Here is a 13,171-nt window from a genome sequence, read left to right as displayed (position 1 = left end):
AAACGATTTGTAACATACGCCTATAAGCTGCTGCAGAATTCGTGCGTATTAGTGTATTATCATCGTTTATGGTTCGGTGATTTTGTGGAGGTAGCCAAAACTAGAGCAAAGGTCAGCAAGATGTTCAGTGAAAACCGATTATAATTTACAGTAGTGTTACGTCATACATACTGCCGTATTTTTGCCATGTCATCCAAAATCAGTCATATTTAATGAAATCATCGACAGTAGAAGAAAGCTTCAGACCTCCAAATTGCGGTAAGCACAATACCGTAGTCAGGACCGTAACTGCCGCACCCCAAACCCCCCAATTGGGGGGAGGGCGAGCTCGAAGGGGGCCCAAAATTATTTCGTGAATTAGCATAAATGATAGAGTATTTTTAGAAAATTTTTGCAACATTTCAAAAATTTTTCGCGCTATGCGCGATTTCAAGATGCCAAATATCATGATTAGTTGGTACTCATCCCCAAAGAAAAGAACACGCAAGATTTTTAGAAATGGGCATATCGGCGTTGGCCAATACTGCGACACGACGCACCAATACATATAACGATTTAGGACATATCACATGCGACTCCAAGAAGTGTGACAGAACGATCGATCGGCAGCGTAAAAACCTTGGCCGAAAAGGACTGCCCTTACGCTGACCGAAAACTTCGTTATATATACAAAATACATATAGGTTTAATTGTCCATAGCCTAGGCGCCTAAATGAATGGCACCGAATGTTCCTGCCTTGGCAATCTGAACCTCAGAAGATGAATTCCATCCCGCAGGGAAAATTATACGCCAGTGAAGAAATACTAATTTGAAATGGTGTGCGAAACGTTGGCCCGATTCTATATTTTTTCATATAGCAGACTGGAGGACACGAAATAATATCATGTAACGAAGTCATACCAACGGGTCCGCCCGCCCGAAGATGTTTAAATATTATTTACGGGCTCTACAGTTTCCAAGACACCTCACTCAGCTCTACCGGTAAATCTGATAAAATGAGCGGAGAGAACAAGAAATTGATAGCAATATGTATGCAATTCCTGATCTTATTGACTGATCTTATCATTAATAATCGAAAAATTTTGCGTTTCGCGTTGGCTCACTAAACAGTACGGCTGATTTCGTGGCAGAAGCGATCAACACGATGGGGGGGGGGGTTATCACCCTATGGGAGCCCAAGACCCAAGTTTTTTGTAGATCTGACGAGGTTCTGTTTCGTTCCTGCCAACTACCGTCTAAGAGCAGCTAAATAACGTGGATATCTGAAACGTCCAGATATCCTGGAAGGTCGAAAGCTTGATTTTGTATGAATTTACGTTATTCGTGGTCAATTTCATACGATACTTGATAGTACTGTGAATGATCCAATGATCATATGCCTCGTCCGGGCGTTATCCATAATATTGCTGAATGCGTGTAAGTTTACGGGGACTGGTATAACTCCATGGCAATTTTAGCATTCGAACTATAGTCGTAATTCTGTCAGGGTGTGATGTGATACAGTATATGTCCCGAGGCGTATTTTCAGAATATGAGAACATCTTCAGTACATTAAAACAAAACTGCAGGGAAAGTGATACTATCTAACTAACTAACCTACGGGTTAGTTGTCTATAGTGATACTAACGTGAGCGCGATTACAATCTGAAGAATCGATGCTACACGGACATGTCGAGAAGCACCATTGGCACTTCCTCAAAAATTCTGTCGGCTGCTTATATAATACAAGGTGTGTAACAAAGATCATCGGATTCGAATTTTTGCGATGGTATCAAGATTTGCAAATGAACTAACGCCCTCTAAGCTAAACAAATTTTAGTATTCTCGCGATGCAAAATTATTTAGGATTCGGATTTAGATATAAATTAGGAGCAAGAATTATAAATGTTATTCTCGTGATCACGGGGTGTGGTACCAGCGGCTGCACCACGTAGCATACAATTTTCTTTATACATCTCGCACAGCAGTTAAGCCAGTGTTACGCAGTTACAAGGCCTATTTACCATTGTCCGGCTGACGCAGCTGTGCGATGCCCGTTACGCATGTTTCGTTTATGAAAGTAATCTGTATGTTGGAAGAGTCTGCAATAACCGAAAAACAATCTTGTTATTGTATGTAATTGGCGATAATGAATATCATTTTCGAGTAAATTATCGACTGATGCCGTGCCATGAAAATCAACATGGCTGATTTCGCTAGGTTACCTATTCCTCGTCACGGTTTGTTATAAACGGCAAACACACATACCTCGTATATCCGGTGCTGCTAACACATGAATATTTATATAAATTGCAGCTAACAATACGCTCATATTGTTAAATTGTGGAATAAATTTAACTATATGAACGTATTGTTTGCTGCAAAATTGAAGTTCTGTACTTCGAATTAAGCTTATATCAATTGCAGTACGAAGTTCGCGGTAGCTACGGAGCATCTAGTTTCGTCTCGGCTGAATTTCTAGCACTAATCCTGGACTATAACAGAAAGTCTTCTCCTGACTTAGGCGTGTCCGTCTGGTGTATACAACTCGTGGTTAAACCCATACTGCCAGAAAAAATGCAGTGCGTACTGCGTAACACCGCGGAAATCGTGCCAATGGCTATCGGCAACACCGGTATGTATAGTGTATACCACTACATCGCAGAAGTAGGGCAAAGGTCTTGGCAATTTGCCAAGTCATTTACTGCGTTTTCATACGCGGCCGACTCTCTCGTTTTCGACCGACCAGGCCGACCACCGAGAGAATTTTTGTGGCGCTGCACCATTGTGTCCAATATGGTGTCGAGGACGACACAAGCAAATCTCACGGCTCAATGAACTTGGTTCACTTCATACTTTAATTATTTAATCAAAGAGGCAAATTGACGGTGATTTTTACCGGCTTGTCATGCATTAAATTTGATGAACCGAGTATCAATCGAAAGCTGACGCTGTACTGCTTGCGAAAATATAAAATTTATTCCGCTCATGCCCCTGGAACCCCCACAATCAGTTCCAAACAGGGATATCTAGATATCCCTGGTCCCAAATTATTCATTAATGAGGAGATTGGCAGTGTGACGCAACAATGCTGTCTGGCGAAATCAGAGAGTAGCTCAAGAGTAAGGATGAGGCTGCGCGGCGAGAGTGAGATCAGCTGGCGTTGCGGCAATGGCAATGTGCAATCGCGTCGCAGAGAAACGCTGCGCTGTAGATACTTTTTCTATAGGCGCTTCTATTCTAATCTAATTTAAAAAAGCTGGAAATTTTATAGTGTTCCAAGGCTGCCCCTGCGATATTGCAAAACGAGCCAAGCTTTGTGTACGTACAGACGTTAACCCATTGTGATGGCATTGGGAATGCACTGTGACTTGATTTTCGCTGTATTATTTCTCATTCGCATTTTCTTTCAATTTTCATGTTTTTGCGAATTCAGTTATTACAATTCTGATCTAATTTGAAGAAAAAAAACTGTTTAGCTCTAATTCAGTGGTTCACAACCTTTTTCGACCCATCGCCCCCTTATCAATCTCGACACAAATTTTCGCCCCCCGCCCCCATATTTGCAGATCCGAAAAAAAAATCGTAAAATTCATTCACCTAACTCTGATGGCTGGTGAATTTACTAAAAAAGGCCATTTTCCGAGGTGGAACGTGCTCGGAAAATCGGTTCCCGCGTCTTTCCGTTGAGCTCACCTTTTCGCATCATATGCATAATAGGTAGGGCTGGGCACAATGATTCGAGGATTCGAATCTGAATCAAGTATTAATTCTGAAGATTCGAGTCGAAAAGTAAAAGGTGATTTTTTCGAGTACTGAAATCGTACGCTTCATGTCAATAACAGTGAATTTATCGACGAAAATTATAATTCGATACCATTTTCCACTCTGGAAGCCTTGAAACTTCGATTGGGCGTAAAAGAAGACCAGCATACCATCAGCAGTGTATACCAGCAGTGTACGACAGGCTCTATATTATTTGTGGTAGGATAAAAGTGCATATATGTATTTTGGCATCTCTCATACTGCTGTGACGTCATAGTGTGACGTCATAATAAGAGATACTCGACGACGTATGATATGGTGACCGTGCATGAGGTTTGCTGCTCAAAAATGATTGATATCGGATATTTTTGAAAAAAATCGCAAGAATATCGCTAATTATTTTTCAAAAGTCGCTAGATTTGTTGTCGCTAGATCGATATTTTTAGTCGCTAAACCGAATGAAAAATCGCTAAATTGGCAACAATGACAATGACCGTAACAGAGGAGAGCTATATTGGCTTGAGCGCGCCCAATATTCGGGCTTGCTGGCTCTTGCAGAAACAGTTCATATTTGATTATGATGTAATAACTGCGGTAATTTCATTGAGAACATAAGTTCGCAAACAACAAACAACACATTGGTAATACGCTAAGAGAGTTCAGATGTAAGCTAAAGAGGTGTAATCATGTCATGTGAGGCAAATTTCCTTGACTTGAAACCCTTTTCACGTATCGCATGCTGGAATGGGTCAAGTATTGATCCACTGTTCTATCAGCATCCATCTAGCATAAATTGTACGTGGCAATACATCAAGCATTCAATTAAATATATTTGACTGAACGTTCTAACATTTTGGCCCCCAGTCTCCTCCTTTCTCATTTTGGCCCCCTATTTCTCAAAATCACCCACGTTGGGAACAATGCGCAAATGCGCAGTGCTGACACGGTCTCTGCGTACAGAAAATCCAAGTTGCGCACAAAAAATCCGAAGTGATGATCTCATCATCATCATTGGTTTATTAGCAATTTTATCAGTTCAATACACCACAAAAAATGCGATACAATGAAAAGAAAGGAAGATGTCGAAGCGACTAGGTTGTCTATGGAATCAGACACCCACCTTGGCCTAGGCCAGTGGTTCTTAACCTTGCCACCAGCGCCCCCCAGGGGGCGCTGGCGATTTTGAAGGGGGGCGGAAACGCTCAGGGGGCGATATGGGGGGCGCTGGGCTCAGGGGGGCGGTATGGGGGGCGCTGGAGAAAAATCGATTTGGCAGCAGATGATGTGGTGATAGGACATATCCTTCATGAGTATTCAGAGCAAATTAACACCGAAAACTTCGTTACATATAGCCTTCAAAATACATATAGGCTTAATTGTCCATGGGCGCCTAAATGACTGACACCGAATGTTCCTGTCTTGGCAATCTGAACCCAAGAAGACGAATTCCATCTGGCAGGGAAAAATTATATGTCAGTGATGAAATACCAATCTGAAATCGTGTGCGTCTTTTAGTTTGGTACGATTGGGCGACAGGGATATTCCTGTTGGGCGATATCCCCGTTGAGCGATTCTATATTTTTTGGTATTGCACACAGTGGGTCACGAAATAACATCATGCAACGAAGTCATACCAATGGGTTCGCCCGCCCGAATATGTTTAATTATTAGTAACGGGCCCTACAGTTTCCAAGACACCTCACAATGTTCGCTTTAAGTTTTGATGAGTCTTCGCACACTCAACAACTCACTGCGCTGACCCTTGGACAACAGTGCGTAACGACTAAAAAAAGGTCATAACTCCGGATTTGTTGTGCGCAACGTAGATTCTCTGTGCGCAGAGACCGTGTCAGCACTGCGCACGTGCGCAGTTTAGAGGGAACATTGCACCTCACTCAGCTCTACCGGTAAATGTGTTTACGTGAGCTGAGAGAGGATAAAAATTGATCTCAATTTACATGCAATTCCCGATGATATTGACCAATTCACTCATTAATTAGTGAAATTTTTTGCACTTCGCGCGACAAGGCGAGAATAGCTGCATCAGTAAATGGACACCCAATGTAGATACCTAATAGGCTATCAGCAAATAGCGGACAGCCTAATGGGGATCTGGGAGTGAAGTACCCCGGAAGTTTGGTTTATCACCCGGTGGGGGCCCAGGACCAACGTTTTTTGTTTGGGGGGGGCTGACGAAGTGCTGTTACGGCCCTGGTAACGAATAATTGTACCTGCGGGCACGCCCGAATATGTTTAATTATTAGTTAGAAGTTCGGTTTATCACGCTATGGGTGCACAGGGCAATCGTTTTTAGGGGGCTGACGAAGTGCTGTTACGACCCTCCCTCTTACTCATTGTCTTTATTACATTCCTTACAATATGAAGTTGGGGGGGCGCTGGAGCACGATAATTTTTGAAAGGGGGCGCTGGAAGAAAAAAGGTTAAGAACCACTGGCCTAGGCGATGTAAAGAGGAGGCATGCACACTGAATGAAAGTAAGAAAGATAGTATAGAAAAAGGAAGCGACAAGAAATAGGGCGGCCTGTCATGGGAAGCGAGATCGAGAGGTCAGTCGTGGTCCGGTAATCTTGAGGATGGACTGTATTTATTTAGTAGTAATTGCTTGTATATTTCGACTTGAATGTGGACATGCTCGTCGACTGCCGAATGGCCGGCGGGATACTGTTCCACACATCAGGTCCGGCATATTTGATAGAGCGATGATCTTTTCGGTCGATCATATGATATTTGGACGACGTGGACGCGCGTGTGTTGTACTTGTGCGCTTTTGATTCAGAGGTAAAGAAGTCATTGAAATATTCGGGGCAACGACCGCAGTGAAACTGATACATAAACTTGGCGATTTCTAGTTTCCGCATATCTTCTATGTTTAGGACACCGAATCTCTTCAGCAGCGACTTATTGGATGGGCAGCCAGGCCCCTTTGGGGCCCTAGCTATGATTCGGAGTACTTTATGCTGTAGTTTCTGCAGTGGCTTGAGTGCAGTTTTACTGGCAGCCCCCCAACAGAGGATGCCATAATGTAACTTCGATTGGATTAAGGATTTAAAGAGTATCAGAAGAACCCATGCTGGCATGAAGCGCCCAAGGCTGTAGAACAGGCCGCACTTCGGAGATAATTTAGTTTCTAGGGACTGAATATGACTCTTCCAGGACATGTTCGAGTCCAGTAAAACCCCGAGATATTTGGCATTATCTGTGTTGGAAACGGGCTGACCAGCGACATTAACGGTTAGGTTATTTTTTGAATTTACTGTCAGCAATTGGGATTTCGAGGCGTTTATGCAAAGGTTGTTCTGGGCCGTCCGCTCATGGACTTTAGGCATTTGGTCACCAGTCAGGGCATCCAGCTCTGCCGTCGAAGATGCGGAAGAGAGGAGGTGAGTATCATCAGCGGACAGTGTGGTGTTCAATGAGGAGGTTTTTTAGTCGTTACGCATTGTTGTCCAAGGGTTTGTGCAGTGAGTTGATGAGTGTGTGCAGACTCGTTAAAACTTAGAGGGGACATTGGTTGGGAACCACTGTTATAATTCTAATATGATTTGAAAAAAAACGGTGTAGCCGGCAGAGATGAGCGGATTTGGAATTTCCATGTCCTAATCCAATCCAAATCCGAACCTTCAAATCCATATCCAAATCCTAATCCAAAACTTTTTCATATTCAAGTCCATGTCCAATCCTAATCCGATTCCAACTGGAAATTCAGAAAAAATGCTAATTTATGGAAGGGAGGGATTGGAAATATTTCTTTCACTACCAACGATTCCCTCGATTCAAGATAACTTAGTAACCATGAGTAAATTAATGGCTGATCTGAATAAAGTTTGTCACCATTCGTCACACGACAAATCAATCTCCCAGAAAATCGGTAAATCCAATCCAAATCTTAATCCGTTCAGAAGAAAATCTCCAGTCCTAATCCAATCCAAATCCGAAAAAATTTCACAAATCCTGTTTTTTCAAATCCTAATCCTAATCCATGCTCATCTCTGGTAGCCGGCCAGACCAAGGTGTGTGTTTGATTGAAAGACTGCTTCAAGTCTTTTACACTAGTTCTTATCTTTTCGTTTCATCGCAATCTTGTCGTGTTTTGAACTGATGAAATATTAATAGTAAACTGTCGAATGTCACATTGGATAAGTAAACGAAGGACGGATACCCAGGGTTGTAACCAAGTCACATGGTTCCGAGTCACGAGTCAATCATACTTTTGTGGTTTTGACTCGAGTCGAGTCGAGTCATTTTCAATTCATCACAGACTCGAGTCCGAGTCCAAGTCACCGTTTAAAGGGTCAAGTCCGAGTCATGGTGTTATGACTCGAGTCGAGTCCAAGTCACAGTATTGAAGTCATGTTCAACTCATGTTTTCAATCCTGCTTGGGTGATATCGAATTCCTTATTTGCGAAACATGCTCATTTTGTCCCTATCAGAGTCTTAGCACGTGTTTATTTAGGCAGATAACGGACAGGTCCTGGCCTCATTTACCGATGCTAAATATAACTTTACTAATCCTAGAACTTGAAACCAAATATCTCTCTTGTCAGTCTGATACATCACCAATACCAGCATTCAGTTTTTATTATGAACACATCGACGATAGCTCACGAATAGCTGATAGAGAACCAACGAATTCACGTCTACATACTATCTGATAGAGAACCAACAAATTCACGTCAAGATACTAGTTGACAGAGAATCAATAGATGCATGTTTATGTAGAGGTATTTACAACAGGCCAGCATGCTGTAAAAGCGTGCATGCAACTATGTGCATTGTGCAGTGACAACAGAACAGATACCTTTTGATTATACTAAAGGTTTTCCCAATTGCATTACAGACTACATCGCAGTTACAGCATTGGATAAATAATTGTACAATGGGGCTGTTCAAAAACATTTTTTCAAATTTTCCGGCTACTTCTTAAAATTGCTAGATTGCCTAAAAAATCAAATTTGGCTCAATTCCAACCAGTAGAAAGCAATGCCATGAAAGAAAATTTTAGACTACTTACAAATAGAGATTTTAGAATTTTACCGGCTATCTCATGATATTGTACATTGTGTAAAAATATGATTCATAGCAAATTTGACTCAATTCCAACTAGAAAAAGTGAAGTTATTAGAGTAGAATGTTTTGGATATGAAAAAATAGTCGGCTTACTACTATGTAATTACATTATATGAAAGAATTTCTCACTAAAATACTCCATTTATTTTCAAATCCAACATATTCTCCTCTCACATCATTGATTCCACTTTTTTCAAATTAAGCCAGATTCAGTGTTCCTTTTATGCAACATAACAATTTTATCAAGTAACCACCCAGTAAAATAAAAAATAAGTTATTTTAGAACAGCCATATTGTACAAACATCACACAACATTAGCCATTCATTATTATACTCACGTGCACAATGCACATACCTAACAAAACGTCAAATGGACGAGGGACATTGTGTGTTTTCACAGACAGCAGATCAAATCAATGAGTTACACCTCAAAAATACTAATGAGGAAAGGAGATCCTCAGATATGTTAAAGCGGCATGGCCGTAGAATGAATCCACATCTACTGAATACACGTTCCACTAGTGCACTAGATGCAGGAATTGACAAGCATTTTTGAACCACACTGAAGAGCATTGAATACTCATTCTTTCTAGTCGCCCAAAAATGCAAAGAATCATCGCCTTCAAATCTACACATGAGCTTATCAGTCTCTTGACCATCTGAGTCATTTCATTGGCTCTAATTGAACTTTGCTTCAATTGTTTGCTTGTATAATTGAAAAGTCTTGAGTACTTTAATTGCGGAGGATCTATTACCTCTTCATCACTGGACGATTTTGTACAATGCATTATTGCTACCATGTATCATTTTCTGTTGTTTTTACGGTGGCATATCTGATATCAGACAAGTGCAACGAAAGCAGTGGTGACAAATAGCGATGTCGGCAGAATTCTTCGGATGCGTTGATCTAGCCATTACGATTCGCAAATTTCTTCATCTTCAAGTCATATAAAATAAGCCGAGTCAATGACTTGGGTAATGACTCGAGTACAAGTCGAGTCAATCCAAATATTGACTCGAGTCGAGTCGAGTCATTTTCCCATTTCAAGAAAATGACTCGAGTCAAGTCGAGTCATAAAAAAATCGGGACTCGAGTCTGACTCGAGTCATTACAACCCTGCGGATACCTCGGTATCAAAAGTGCATAAGTACGACTCACGCGATTCCACGTCGTCCAACTATCATATGATTGACAGAAAATATCATCGCTCCATCAAATATGCCGGACCTGAAGTGTAGAACAGTATCTCGCCGGCTATCCGACAGTCGTCGAACATGTCATCATCATTGGTTTATTAGCAATTTTATCAGTTCAATACACCACAAAAATGCGATACAATGAAAAGACAGGAAGATGTCGAAGCGACAAGGAGTAGTCTATGGAATCTGACACCCACCTTGGCCTAGGCGATGTAAAGAGGAAGCATGCACACTGAATGAAAGTAAAGAAGATAGTATAGAAAAAGAATGCGACAAGAAATAGGGCGGCATGTCATGGGAAGCGAGATCGATAGGTCAGTCGTGGTCCGGTAATCTTGAGGATGGACTGTATTTATTTAGTAGTAATTGCTTGTATTTCGACTTGAATGTGGACATGCTCGTCGACTGTCGGATGGCCGGCGGGATAATGTTCCACACATCAGGTCCGGCATATTTGATGGAGCGATGATCTTTTCGGTCGATCATATGATATCATATGATATCATATCATATCATATGATATGTCCCCATTCAAGTCGAAATACAAGCAATTTCTGCTGAGTGAATGCTATCAGGCCCGACCTGACATATCGATCTCGCCTTCCGTCACTTGCCACTTTATATTAGCTTATTTTACTTTTTATTCAGTGTGCATGCCTCCCCTTTACATCGCCATGGCCCAGGTGGGTGTCTGATCTTGAGACTACTCCTAGTCGTTTCTGCATCTTCCTATCAATCATTGTGTTGCAGTCTTGTGATGTTTTGAAGTGATGAAATTTTATGAATAAACTTGAACTTGAACGGAAGTGGCAAATATAAATCGAATCATCTACCGACGGCATGCGCGTACGCTCACTGACCACAAGATCGCGGTAAAGGAGCTTCGATATAACGGGGAGTCGACTTGATGTTGAGGGCAGACTTGAGAACTAGAAATAATTCTAGTTGTCTGATTTCACTAATTTAGATCGAAATCCCAGTAATCTAATTCTAATCTAATTTGTGAAGTGTTCCTATGCTCTAATTTTAATCTAATTTGTGAATTGTTCTTATGCTCTAATTCTAATATCATTTGTGAAATGTTCCTCTGCTCTAATCTATTGTTTTCCTGAAAAAGCCTATTTGTCCGCAAGTTAACAAGAATATACCTCTCGCGCAGGGAAATCCAGTGCCAAGCGGCCATCGCATTACCTTACAACACCGTAGTCATAGTAGTTATTATGACGAATAATAGCCCATGCTGGCATAGCTTCATAGTGTCCTGTTTGGTGTAGACACCGCGAGATTGAACGGCTCACTGCATTTGGGTTACGTCATACTTTTCATTTGAGCAAAGACTACTTTACAGTCATTTTTGACCGGCTTGCCGAGCCCTGAACTCGATAAAACGGGTATCAATGGAAAGCTGCTGCTGTACCGATTGCGATTAGTAATATTAAACAGATACTGAATACATACGTTAACCGTTCTCATGATTATTGGAATGCAGTGGGATTTGATATGAACTGAACTTTTTGCTGTCTTTATTTCCCATTCATCATTTCATTCAATTTTCAAGTTTTTGCTCTAATTCTACTTTTAATCTAATTTGGAAAACACTGTGTAGCTCTAATTCTAATTCTGATCTGATTTGGAAAAAGCTGTGCAGCTCTAATTCTAATTCTAATCTAATTTGGAAAAGCTGAATTTTTTCTAGTTGTAGGCTACAAGTCTGGTGGAAGGTCACGAATAGATTTGAGTTGTGATTGCAAAACAGGATCTGAAGATTTTGGTCGGAATTCGATTTAAGATGTGTTCAATGTCCTTGCTTGCAGGGCTTTGGAGCAGCCGTAAATTTAAACTGCTCCAGCTCCGGAGCTCTCTTCTATCATACATTAGCTCCGACTCCAGCTCCGGAGCCGCATTATAACCACTGCTCCGGCTCCAGCTCCGGCTCCGGCTCTGAAATTATCGAATGGTCCTGTCTATGTCAGGGGTGGCCCGCAAATGTGGCCGGCGAGAGGATTTTGCGTGGCCCGCGAGGTGATGTCCTATTATATTATCGAAAATGAATTGCTCAGATTGTGAACTTGCAATGCGAACCAAAAATTACAATTCTGGCTGCGACACTTGGGATGTTGATGACTAAAATATCAGTTCCGACGCATTGGCAGATCCATGGGTCCAGTCACATTTTCAGTAAATCGTCGTACATTACAATAAACTAAAATAGTAGCGAAATTTTTCTTCACGCTTCGCGTGTTTAATTGTCACACGATTTCTTGCTTGGTAGCCTACCCCCTACTGAAAATGAAAAAAAACACGCCTAATTTACCCGATTGAGTCTAACTGTGTTCGCAATTACGGAAGAAAGTCTTTTCGCGTTTGCGCTCCCATAAAATCGTCGACGGTAAAATGTAGGCACAAAATGATTGTCGCATATTATCGGAGACCTTCGATATCGATGTGTCCAGACGCCGAATAGCCGTGTCCTTGCAAACTGAGCCTAGCGGGTGGTAGACAATAGACCCGCAATACTCACCTAGTTTATTTATAAACTTAGAAAATTTTACCCGCTTGGCGTGGCTAGTGGACCGCGCACTCGTTCGTCAATTGCATGTGCCCCTTTAGCCGAAAAGATTGGCCATTCCTGGTCTATATAGATTACTAATCTACTATTAGGTTAGTTATCTATAGTAAGCTAGAGTCCGACAGCCGTCAGTAACATCCGATGTAGCAACAAAGACATAGGTGCCGGCTTGTGACTTCATACTGAATATTTGTCAATTGTCGACAACATCATAGTTGCACTAGAACGCAATTTACTCCACGCCATTGCTGTGCACAGCATTAAAATTCAGGCCTGGTGTTCAATTATGATAAATCAGCAGACGTGGTTGTTGCATCTTTTGAAAAAGGTCGGAGCCGGAGCTACTCCTCAAATAACGGGCTCCGGCTCCGGCTAAATTTTATGTAGAGCTCCGGCTCCGGCTCCAGCTCCGGTGAAAATGCACGGCTCCGGCTCCGGGCTCCGGCTCCGGCTCCAAAGCCCTGCTTGCTTGCCACCATTGTGGTGCAGGGAGTGATAGAGATTGCAATTCAAGGAATTTAGTGCAGAGATGTTACTGCAAAATCCATCTATTCAGTATTCAAACTGC

The sequence above is a fragment of the Botryllus schlosseri genome, chromosome 6 (assembly GCF_051294905.1).
Source record: "Botryllus schlosseri isolate E-star chromosome 6, Bs_hap1, whole genome shotgun sequence".
Lineage (NCBI taxonomy): Eukaryota > Metazoa > Chordata > Ascidiacea > Stolidobranchia > Styelidae > Botryllus > Botryllus schlosseri.
The sequence above is the reverse complement of the archived record's forward strand: the minus strand, read 5'-3'. Positions refer to the sequence as shown.